General features: G+C 40.3%; 1 protein-coding gene across 8 annotated transcripts in view; it reads right to left on the reverse strand.

The window, feature by feature from the left end:
- KCNMA1 (potassium calcium-activated channel subfamily M alpha 1) overlaps window positions 1–11,911 on the reverse strand; it is a 709,157-nt gene that overhangs the window by 262,299 nt on the left and 434,947 nt on the right. The gene's annotated exons all lie outside the window — the stretch shown is intronic.

An 11,911-nucleotide genomic window follows, 5' to 3' on the forward strand; every position in this document is an offset into this window, starting at 1 on the left:
GCCACCCTAGTCCCAGCCCTGGCACCTGCAATGAATCTACTACTAAGTTCATTTCTGAAATCGGCTCTGCATTTTCTGTCACCTATGGCAAGAGAGAAACATACCAGGTTATGATTGTTGTGAACTGAGAAAACCTATAAAGTCAATTCAGAGATCAATGTTATCGTAAAATTAAATTTAAGCAGAATTTTTGTGCCAGCGGCTTTGAATAGAGTTTGAGGAACACAGTGAATTATATCTTCAATTACAGTTTACAAAGAACAGAGGCAGTCTTTCCAAATGGGCGCTCTTGATTTAGTTCTCTATATGAAGGCAGAAAGCAGAACACTGAATCTTATGTCAGTAAAAACATTTTCACAAAAGCGTCAGGTGCCACAGGACTTAGCTATGTTTAATTCTGATGCTCAAAATTGACTTAGGGTAAACTCAGAGGATGAAAATGAAGTGTTTGTTTTGGGGGGATTAATTTGCCACCAGGTGTACCTCAGCTATGTTTTGTTCTGATGCTCTAAATTAACACCAGGATAAACTTTGATAATCGAAATCAGGAGTCAACAGAATTTTTCTTTTTTCTGTAAAAGGACAAAAATAAACATCTCAGGCTTCACAAGCCACACAATTTCTGTCAAAACTACTCACCTTGGCCACTATAACATGAAAACATAGGTAGTGGACCAGATTTAGCCTGCTCAGTAACTCAGATATATTGACATTTTGGAGGGAAGAAGAAATGGTTCATTTGCCAACAGGTGCTTTTGCAAGTTAATAATAATTGGTTCTGATATTATGTTGCTTATATATTTTCCTAGCCTAATCCAGATATTTTTAATTCATTTCAGACGATGAACTCCCTGAGGTCAGGGTCTGCGTCTCTCTTCTTTATGTACATTCCGTAATGCCTGGCACAGCCATTAAATCATTAAAATGATTTTTTCTGCTTGTTTAATAAGGTGATTCACATCTTCGGTTTTAATATGGGAGGACTCGGAGTTTTTTTCAACCTAAGAGGAGAAAGAGTCTCTTTGAAAGGATGGATTGTCACCTCCCGCCTCATATGCTTCTAAGAAGTCCTGAATAAAGCTATGTTTAAGGCATAAGTCTTGTTCTGACCAAAAACAAATTAGCAGGTCCCACTTTGTGATTCCAAAGTCCTTGGTTTATGTGCTTATTTCAGCATTTTTCCTATAAATCTATAGCTATATAACTTCGGTCTCCTTCTGTTCATATCCCAATATTCAGCATATGATAGCATTCAATACGTATGTGTTAAAAGAATGAGGACATGAATATCAGTTGGGCTTAGGTCATAAGCCCTCTGTTAAGCTAAAGGCCTTTGTCAGCTGGTTCAGGCAGTTACAATATTCTGTTAGGCAAGACTTTGTGCTTTTGAGCTGCCTAGTTCAAACTCACATTTAGCACCACCTAGTGAAATACGCTGTCTCCAATCTCAGCCTGCATCCGTAACTCCAATTTGTCCCTGAGTACAACATCGCTGATCTGAGTTTAAATGTCAAGCTTCATTGACCTGCGAGTTTCCACTGGTTTCACCCATTTCTGCATATTGACTGTGAATGACAGGGAATGAGGACTGAAATCTCCATCCCTTCACAGAACTAGGAGGGAGGCACAAAACCATCTGCTTAATGGCCACGTGGTGACAGATAATGTCTAGAAAGTCCTTACAGCATATTACTTCACTGATGAAGATGGATTACACTTAAGCAGTGATTCTTGATCTCTACGAAATAGCTCATACGTAACAGGAACAATCTTACAGATAAGATGAACCACAGCAAGCTGGATTACACTATGAAAACACCTGCTGAGACATGATTTATGTGAAAATAAATAAGGTCAGTCACAGCTTTATCATTAGCAATAAAGGTATTCTCTCTTCCTGCCACAGATGAACTGAGGATGTAAATGAACAATGCACTCCTGTGGTTGCTTATGCTGTTTTTCCTTTACCAACTGCCTGAGGTGTGGTCTGCAAATAAAATCAAGCCCCTGTTACTGTGGACTGAGGATTCAAATAGTGGGTAAAAGAGGCCAACCCCTTCTCTTCTTCTATCAAATGCCTTCCTTGTAGCCATTCCATTGACTGCATGAGAAGACAAGAGAAGAAATAAATGGGGACAATTTGCAAACCCAGTAAACAGAAAGGAAGGATAGCGATAAATGAATTGATCAGCAGTAAGTCGTTGTGTCCCTATTACATGTTTGGTCCTTTTTTTGGAAGTTGTTAGGGCTGTAAACACTATAAGACATGGTGTCTACTCTAAAGAAGAACAAATAATAGAAAATAAAAGCAAAAATGAAAAACAGCAAATAAATAATCATAATCATTTATTGGAAGAGACGATGAATATCTTAAAAGTGTGAAGAGCAAGGTCCATGAGGCAGAAATCCTTGGGTAATGCAAAACCTTACGCTGATTGACAAATTAAACTTCTTTTTATAATAATTATGTCAGAACTACTGAGAGAGAAAAAGAAGACAGTAAAAAAAAAAAAAAAAGATTTCTGGTGGCTGAGAAACGTACATCTCTTTGACAGTTTGAAGAACCTAGGGTTTTAGTCTCAGGACTACTCCAATATACCTTGTTACCTTAAACAAGTCATTTCCCTCTCCGTGATTTAGATTTCTCATCAGAAGGAAGCCGGGAAGGAAAGAAGGGATTGTGGGAGCAGGGAGGGAGGAAGAGAAGTAGGGAGTGAGGGAATAATGAAGGGGGCGGGGGAAGGTAAGAGGGAGTGAGAGAGAAAAGGGAGGAAGAAGAAAGGATCTGAGAGTATTAGTAGTAGATAATAATCTCTACTGTCTCTTTCAAATCAAATTTCTAAAATTATATGTCTCTGTGCTTCTAGAGGTCACCCACGGACAAAGAAATATTTTTAAAATATCCCAAAGAGGAAAAATAAAAATCATTTTCACAAATCCGCAATTTCTAAAGCTACTTTGTAACCATGAACAAACGCTACTGTATACTGAGCACTGACTCACTGCTGTAAACTTCCCTGTGCCTGCCCCAGACCCTGCCTGGCCCAGCTGGACCAGATGCATTTGAATGCTGGAGCACAAGGCTTATTAAGAAGCCTAATTCTGAATGATCCCACTCACACCAGGAGGACAGCTTTGGAACAAGATGTTATATCTCAGTGGCCTCACCTTGTGGAATGATTTTGTTTTATAAATGCTAATTGAAACTCGTTAATTAAGAGAGATGTTATACTGGGCAGGAAAATCATTGAGTCAGCGAATCTTGCAATTTTCTCATGAAGCATTTATCACAAACCGAAAACCTGGATCTGATGCATTTTTGTGTGGCTGAGAGGACAGTATGGGAGGTGAATATCACAGCTTCTGACTCAGAGGTCATTGCGGGTCTGGTATGGAAAAGTCTCCCAGTTTAGAAGGGGTCAAGCGTCCATCCTCAGAGAAAATACAGAATACTGCGGTTAAGGGCAGAGACTTTGAAGACAGGCCTGGACAATTTATTTCTGTCTATCGTTCGAGACAGAGGATAGTTTTTCATCTTGTCAGATCAGCATGTAGGATAGCCCCAGGCGCAAAGGGGGTGCTCAATACGTTGATTAAATTTAAATCCTAGCTTTACCATTTATAAACTGTGACATAGGGTACCTTCTATAAGCTCGTGGAGATTCTGGGCTTTTTACATATGCTTTTCACTTTTTGTAAAATGGGATATCTCAGTTCCGGTTCTCCCAGCAGCAGCAGAACCTAAGCAAAGTATTCAAATGAGAATAAGTTTATGTAGGGGGTGATCTCAGGAAACACCAGTAGGGGAATGGGGGCATGAAAAAGGGATAGAAAGAAGTCAGCAATAAAGAGTTTATCAAGCGTCACCATGGACTGTTAGAGCAGAATCCCGCTGGGGGGTGGGGCAGCAAGTGCAGAAGGTACTGCAGAGTTCTCTCACTGAGGGGTGAGGTATTGGAGCACTGATGCACCACTGATTTTCGGTCACTGGTTGAAGGAAGCTTTAATTCCCAAATGCTTATAACCTGGAGGCAGGCCAACAAGCAAGCTTCGGGGACTGGAGAAAAGCCTCAGGCAAAGAAATACTGGTGCTGGCAATTCAAAATCCAGCCACCTGCAGGTAGGGAAGGGCAAGGGCATACAGGTGAGGCACCAACATAGCCTGCCTAATGGGAATAATAAAATTGACCTCTTAGGTTGCGATGAGGCTTAAGCGAAACAGTGTATAGAAATAACTTGTTATTATTACTACTCTCTGCAGTGTGCCTCCATTGACTGAGGGCTCACTGCTGGGAGACCATGTCAGGTAGAAAAACATTGTCCCAAGGGTATGTGAAGGCACCACAGGGCCTGTCCTTGGAAACTGACAGTGTGCACCAGCATATAAAAGCTCCGAAAATTCCTGCAGCTAAGAAAATCTCTAATTAAACTAGGATTTCCCAAACTTACTTGACCATAGAGCTCCTTTTCCATAACGCCTACCAACTTTCTGGGTGACCCGAAATTCCATGAAGGACATTTCAGGAAAAGAAGGCCTCAAGATGGTGAATTTTACCCGGGACAGCATTCTATAATTTTCAGCTCACCTCCCAAATTCTGCTGACAAATATATTTCCTTAATGTCACCCAAATCCTCTGATTTCATCTCCTGTCTTGATGAATTACAACCCATACTGAAGATTCCCCTACTTTTCACTTCTCAGGCTCATGCTGCTATTATCTTGCCATTTGAAATGACTCCTTCTGGGACCATATGCATAGCTCATATCTTCAAAGAAAGGGCTCTCTGAAGTTGCCTGAAGTTGGTTAGCAGTTACCATGTCATATTTCTTTAATAGGCAGCATTATCTAATGGATGGGAGTCTCCAGTCCTAACTTCGTCACTTATTAACTGTGAGGAATTAAATAGCTTTCCCATTGTCATTTGTAGAATGAGAAAATGATTCTAGTTCACGTGTTGCTATAAAGATTGAGTAAAACGCAGCACGAAGCATCCAGCACTATGCAGCACACAGCTGACATTCAGTGAATGTCACCTGTCTTTCAAATCTCCTCCTCTAACCACTCCCACAAGAATTCTGATTCAAGTTCTTACTGACTTAGATCATTGTCATATGAAGAGAAAAGGGAATGATGAAAGGGTAGGAATGTTGCCTGAATAATTCAAGCTGCTTAGTGGATATCTATACCTATAACTGTATAAAGTCTGCCTGCTGCTTTCTGATCTCCAAAAAGTGTGTGTGCATTTACCTACCTATATAGCTACAGATAGGTAGTGATACAGCGACAGAGGGTGGGAGTTAGTGGGGGGAAGAAACAGAGACAGAGACGGACACAGACAAAGACACAAAGAGACAGAGACAGAGAGAAAGAGACAGAGAGAGACAGAGAGAGACAGAGAGAGAGCTAACAATTTGTATTTGTTATAGCTACCTATACATATAAGTACATAGACAAATATTTTAATAAATACTTACTGTGCCGGGGATTGTGCTCTACAGCACTGAATAAGACAGACATGATCCTAGCTTTCACGGAGTTATAGTCTAGAGGAGCACACAGACTATACAAATAAATAATCAAACACAAATAAATAGATACAAATTGCTACAAGTGGTCCCAAAGTAAACGGAATTCCATGAGGGGCACTTTAGACTGTGTGGTCAGACCAGGCTTCTCTAATGAGGTGGCAGATCAGCTGAGAAATGAAAGATGTGAATGGGTCATCTACAGGGAAGCAGGAGCAAGCGCCATCGAACAGTGGGAGCAGCATGTGCAGCCTTTTGGGTCCAGGAAAAGGCAAGGATGCATCTTGCAGTAAATGGGGTAGGAGAGGCCCAAGCAAGGCTGCAGGGGAAGGCAAGAGCCCACCACAGCAGGCCTTGTGGGCCATAAGGAGGAGACTGGGTTTTAGTCTGAGAACAGTGAAAGGCATAAAAGAGCTTAAAGCAGGTGAACGATGTGATCCGGTTGAAAAGGACTGACATTTTAAAAGATTCCTGCAAATGACAGAGAAGGGACATCAGTGTGACAGTCTCAGAGCATACTTTCCTGCCTGCTACTTACTACTCTCCAAAAACAAACTGCTCTCCAACGATAAACGCAGTTTGGTCAGGTACCTTTCTGAGCATTTTTAAATAATTAATTGCATCCCAACGAAGTTGTTCCCATTATACAGATGCAGCAATTGGGACACAGAGAGGTTAAATAGCTTGCCCAAGCTCACCCAGCAATTAGGTGGCAGAGCTGGGCTTCCTAGCCACTTTGAGGCAGTTTCTCCACTGCTACTATCTGAACTTAAACAGTAAGAAGAAGCTATGCAAAGAAGAGACCTGGGCGAGGACCTCACAGTTTAAAATACTTAACTAAAAACTTAACTAAGTTAAAGTCTTAGTTAATGAGTTAAAATACTTAACTAAGACTAAATAAAAATGGGAGCTCTAATTTCAGAAGAGAATGTTACAAAATCTTGATAAAGTGAAAATAATGACATAACTAATTAGTGGGGGAAAAGGGTGTGGGAAGAAATGTAAGCGTGATAATTTTCTCTCCTTTCATGGCAGAAAGTTCGTCTGCATTACATTAATTAAAAAATAGATCTAAAAGAAAACATTACTCCACCATCATTATTTTTTCAAATTGCCTTCTTATAATCACACCAGCACATCTCTGGCACTAAAAGTTACCACGGTTTAGCAATTCCTTCGTTTTTCTTCCATTTTTTCCCCCGCTATGTTCAAATAAATTCAACATTTATTTTTTATTATTTTTAAAACACCATGTGTAATATGAACTCATTTTACATGAATTTCTGTTCATCGAATATTTATTTAATGTATAGAAAGATGTCTAAAACGATCTTCACCTAATGTTATCAAAATTTTTATGTTGTTTTAGTTTGTTTGACATATTCTTCTTTGTATTTTCTGTATTGCTTCCATTTCTTTTAAATGACAATGTGTCATTTTTATAAAAATTACAAAAGAATTACTTTGAAAATACATAATTAAGCTGTCCAGATTTCTTTGACTCAATGCCATTACATAAAATCTTCATGTTAAAATAAAATAAGCGCTTCTTTATCTGAGAAGGATCAAAAGCAGTTTTATGGTTTTTGGGATGCAATGTACTAACCACAAAATAAAGCCCTTTGTTCTGCCTTGAGCTAAGCCAAGTTCCTCAGTGAGGGCAAAGTCTGGGAGGTTCTGAGCATGACGCTGCAGTGTCCTCCAAGCCCCAGTGCCTTTAATGGGAACAGAGTCCTGGCACCTTCTCGGGGATCAATGCAGTGAACTCTGAGCTCTGGTCACTTGCATCGCAAATGCCCCAGCAAGGTCCTTCTGCTTGGCGATGAGCTGCCTCTGTTCTTGTTGCTTCAGGTGCCTGTGGGTCAGGGGCAGGCAGGATATGAGCCAAGAAAATTAAGGATCTGATCTAGAGAAGCATGTGGTCATGTAAAAGAAGTGTAAACAGGTCCTCCACAGGGAAGTGATAGATTTCTGACAGGCTCAGAGAAAACAATCAGGAATAACCGGAAAGACAAAAATGAGACTGAATGAAAGGAAGTCATTTAGAGAGAAGGAAGTCTGAGTCAGATCATCAAGAATCTTCACTGAGGTGAAAGGACTGAACACAATGAGGGGAAAATGAAACAGTGTGAGAGAAAAATAAAGACCCTTGCCATTGGCTTAGAATTAAAAGATATAATATTTCCTTTGATCTTCACGATAACTCTATTAGGTACCAAAGGCAAGAGCTCATTTCCTTTCTATAAGCGAGTTGCTCAAGGTCAACCAGGCTGGCAGGGATCCAGCCTGGACCACAACCAGGTCTCTAGATTCACATCTATAACTTTTCTCACATGATCACTGAGCTGTGGGGTCTCCTCCTCTCCCTCTCCCATCACGTTCTCAGAGAAGTGAGATTTTTATGAATCTGAAATTCCCCACGGCCCCTTTTCCATGGGTCCTAGTCTGCTCCTAGCTCTTGTATTCGCTGTCTCCATAACAGAGGTCGAAGGCAAGATGACTTGAGAAGCCTGGTGGAAATTCCATGTACGGCTTCCTAACAAGCTGTCCTGAATAGCCCCTTTGTTTCCTAGGGAGGATGGAGTACCAGGGGAGGTTAAATTTCTTACTCAGGTTTAATGCAAGTCAAGGTCAAGCTTTGGTGGATGCCCGGGTATCCATTCAAGAGGAAAAGGGATTGAAGGTGACAGCTCTTTTTGTGAGAGGTAAGAAGGGAGAATTGTTTGTTCTGAACATCGCAGCCTGGCCAGCCAGTGGGTAAGTGTAATAAGTAATCCTAATACCCCGACCCTACCCTACAAGTACTGTGCCTATAACCTTGACCAAGAGCATGTCAACACTCCTATCGGTGCCGGTTTAGGGGAAAGACATTATACATTAAAAATAACAACACTTTATGAATTTCTGTTGTGAGTTTTTTCCGAATTCTTTTTCGAAGCAACTGGCTTGGTATATAAATCACACTGTGTGCTACAGAATAAATGACACAGCTGTGAATTACAAGGTCATAATTTTACCAGCAATTTTAGATGCTGCCGTAAACCATCCAAGGTCTGTAGAGAGCTCTAATACATTTTGATTTTTTCCTAAGCCCCCCAGAATGGCTTTCTAGGCCAGCTATTAAAAGATACCTCATTGTTTGCTTTTGTTTTAGGAAAAAATAATAGTCCAGTATCACTAACCCCTCCCTTCCTCCTTTTCTTCTATACTCTATCACTGCCTTTTCTCTTTCTTCTTAGATTACTGGGCATCTAGCCTTAGGTAGATATTCCTCAACTTTCTTAAGAAAAAGACGAGCTTAGTATTGGGCTTTAAATTACAAAACTTCCCAGAGCAGTACCATTTTTGCCCAGCATTTGCCTAAGGGGATGTAGAAATGACCTTTAGGTCTGACATGGTAACATTTTTCCTGCATCTTCTGCCCTTATCTCCTCCACCCTTCAACTTGAGGTTACCAACTTTCCTGCACTCCCGCCGCCCCAACTTCAAGCCTATGTTCATTTGCAAACACTAATCCTCACTTAGACTTGCCTAGTCTCTCTTCTGTAGCCAGCAAAATCCTACTTCCAACTCCAAGAACCAACCAAAATGCCACTTCTTTTAGAAAGCCTTCCCTCAAACCTCAAGTTGTCTCTTCTCTGTTTGAGCTCTAAAAGGCTATTCTCAGCCCAACACATTGGAATTCTTTATTTATTTCTCTCTCTCTCTCTCTCTCCACAAATGAGCTCATCAGCCCATGTCCCATTTCTTTGGTTCATTCATTCATCCATTAATTCACCAAATACCGAGGGTTTCTTTTAGTAACTTCACTAAGACTTAACATAATGCCTGGAACAAAGCAGGTGCATAACAAATGTCTGTTGAATTAAACAAAATGAAGTGAAATGAAGAAATGGGTAGATGGATAGGTGGATGGATTCCATTTACAGTACATCTATAGGAAGCGGTCAAAGAGAAGGACCATAAAGAGGTAACAGGAAGGTTCTCCTCTAGTTCCCCAATCTTCCCTGAGTAGCTTCCACCAGCCTGCCTTCCCTGCAGTAAATCCATTCCAGTTATTTTCACCACCACTGCTGATCCATCAGCTCCTTCCCACACAAATAATGAAATATTCACACTAATCTACTTACTTGCTCCCCAAGCAGAATGCAAATTCCTCCCCCTGCTTACCTCTTTCTCTTGTCTGAATGCCCTTTCCCCTCTACTCCATTTACTCAAACTCTCCTCATGCTGTAAGGCTCAAGTCCCATTCCCCCAGCAAGTCCCCATGGAACAGGTGCATCTCCCTGCTTTCAACTCACAGCACTGTGTATGGCATACATGTGGCTCCTAAGCAGATAATGATTCACCCCATCTGAGCACATACTTGAACTAACTCGTCAGCATTGAGAAGGCAGGGTGTGCTATAGCTCTCATACCATAGTAAAAACGTGATTGGTGAAAGGTCCCTAAATCTGGCCCTGGCCGTGCCACTTACTAGCTGTGAGACACTGGACTAACCACAGATCTCTTGGAACATCGTTGTCCACACCTGCTAAACTGAGAGAACAGAAATACCTACCTCACAGAGTTGATTAAATACAATAGTGTTCCCAAAGTGTTTTTACAGAGTTAACAGCTGTATAAATGTTGTGTGTCTTATAAAAATATACATAAATAAACCCAAACAGTCCCAAGAGGTCCCAGTTTCAGTCACTCACTGAGGCCACTCCTTTCCTGTGTTATACTCCCTTGGCATTCAGCTTCCTTTCAATTAAGAATTGAACGTTCAAGCGAGAGACTCAATAACTCCTAAGTTAGGTCTCCTTTCACTCTCACCATGAAATTACACAGGGAGCTGACATCCCGCTCTTGACTTACAAGCCTATTTTTCTAGGAGGCCCAGTCCCTCAGCCACTGACTTGGCTTGTACTGCCCATTGATGGAAATGCTCTCTGCCCACTTTATGATCCTTTGCCACATGATGGCCTTCAAGGACAGATGTGGGGTAGGGAAATAAATAGCAGCTGTTTTATTGATGCGTGCATTCATTCATTGATTCATTCAGGGCAAAGTGAGTGGGACAGGGGAGATTTTCCATTTGACTTACTGGTACATTCCACTGGTTTTAACATTAGTTACTGCACTGTGCCAACAAGATACCCAATCTGAGAAAGTCAGGAACACTAGATTCTAATTTCCAATTACTAACCTACTGAATTGAACTCAATTATGTGTGTGTATCTCATGTAATCAACACATGGATAATGTGTGAATTATATCCAAAGTAAAAAGTGCATTTGCATTCATTTCAATATATGTCTTCTCAAGTTTACTCTTCAATGTTATTATTTAATTGTTTATCCATTCTTCTGTTATATTTACTTATCAAAGACTTTAAACCCCCATTGTAGATATTTTGAATTCCTATATCCATAAGTAGATTAAGCTACTCTAGGCTGAAATTGTGTCTTACATTTCACAGTATACCCCACATGACAAGGACAGTGCTATCATCAATCTATCAATGACTCATTATTAATCTTAAATTATGTCACCAAATCTTGCTCATTTCTCTTTCTGCCTTTTTTTCAGGTCTCAAAAGGCACAATGACTATAGTCAAATTATTATTACTTTGGGTTGGGCTCAGTTAGAAGCACCTGAAATTGGCACTCTGGATGACCCTGTTCTAAGCATCCTTTTATGTAAAAAGAACTATAATCCTATGAGCAAGGAGCTACAAAACTGACTGCAGCTAAAGAAATTATTCCACATGCAGATAATGCTGTGGACCAAACAGTTGTAATAAGCAAATAAAACCTCTCAGACAATTAAGTTGCTGCTTAAGGCCATTTGCTTCTGGAATGCCCAAAAAGTATTCTGAAAGATTGCAAAATTGTTTGTGATGGAGAAATAAACTACTAGCTAGAGTATAATAGATCACTGAATTAAGGCAGGCCAGAAATAGACAAACAAGAAAAGTATTATGAAAAACCTTTCAAGGATCTAATCTTGCCTGACTTCTATTTTATATACTAATATTTTCCTGGACCACTTCCCATTGCCAGGAAATAAAATAGAGAGGGAATTTTATTGTTTTCTGACTACAATGTAGAGATAACATCTTTGCCTCTAATTTTGAACAAGATGAAGACTGGGACTGTCCAAGCCAAATGACAGGAGCTGGGAATGTTTTTTTTTTTTTTCCCCTAAATCTTTCTCTCTAATCTCTGGGGAAGTTATCTAAAAATCCACCAGCATTCTACGAGAGGCCAAGAATGAGCATGAGAGCAAACAGAAAGTTTTTGAGCACCAGACAGACAAACTGACTTAGACATAGTAGGAGAAAAAAAATCACTCCATTTACATTGATTTTCTAATCTGTAAATAGGGAACATTCCGA

This window comes from Pteropus vampyrus, unplaced genomic scaffold, assembly GCF_000151845.1.
Source record: "Pteropus vampyrus isolate Shadow unplaced genomic scaffold, Pvam_2.0 Scaffold20, whole genome shotgun sequence".
NCBI lineage: Eukaryota > Metazoa > Chordata > Mammalia > Chiroptera > Pteropodidae > Pteropus > Pteropus vampyrus.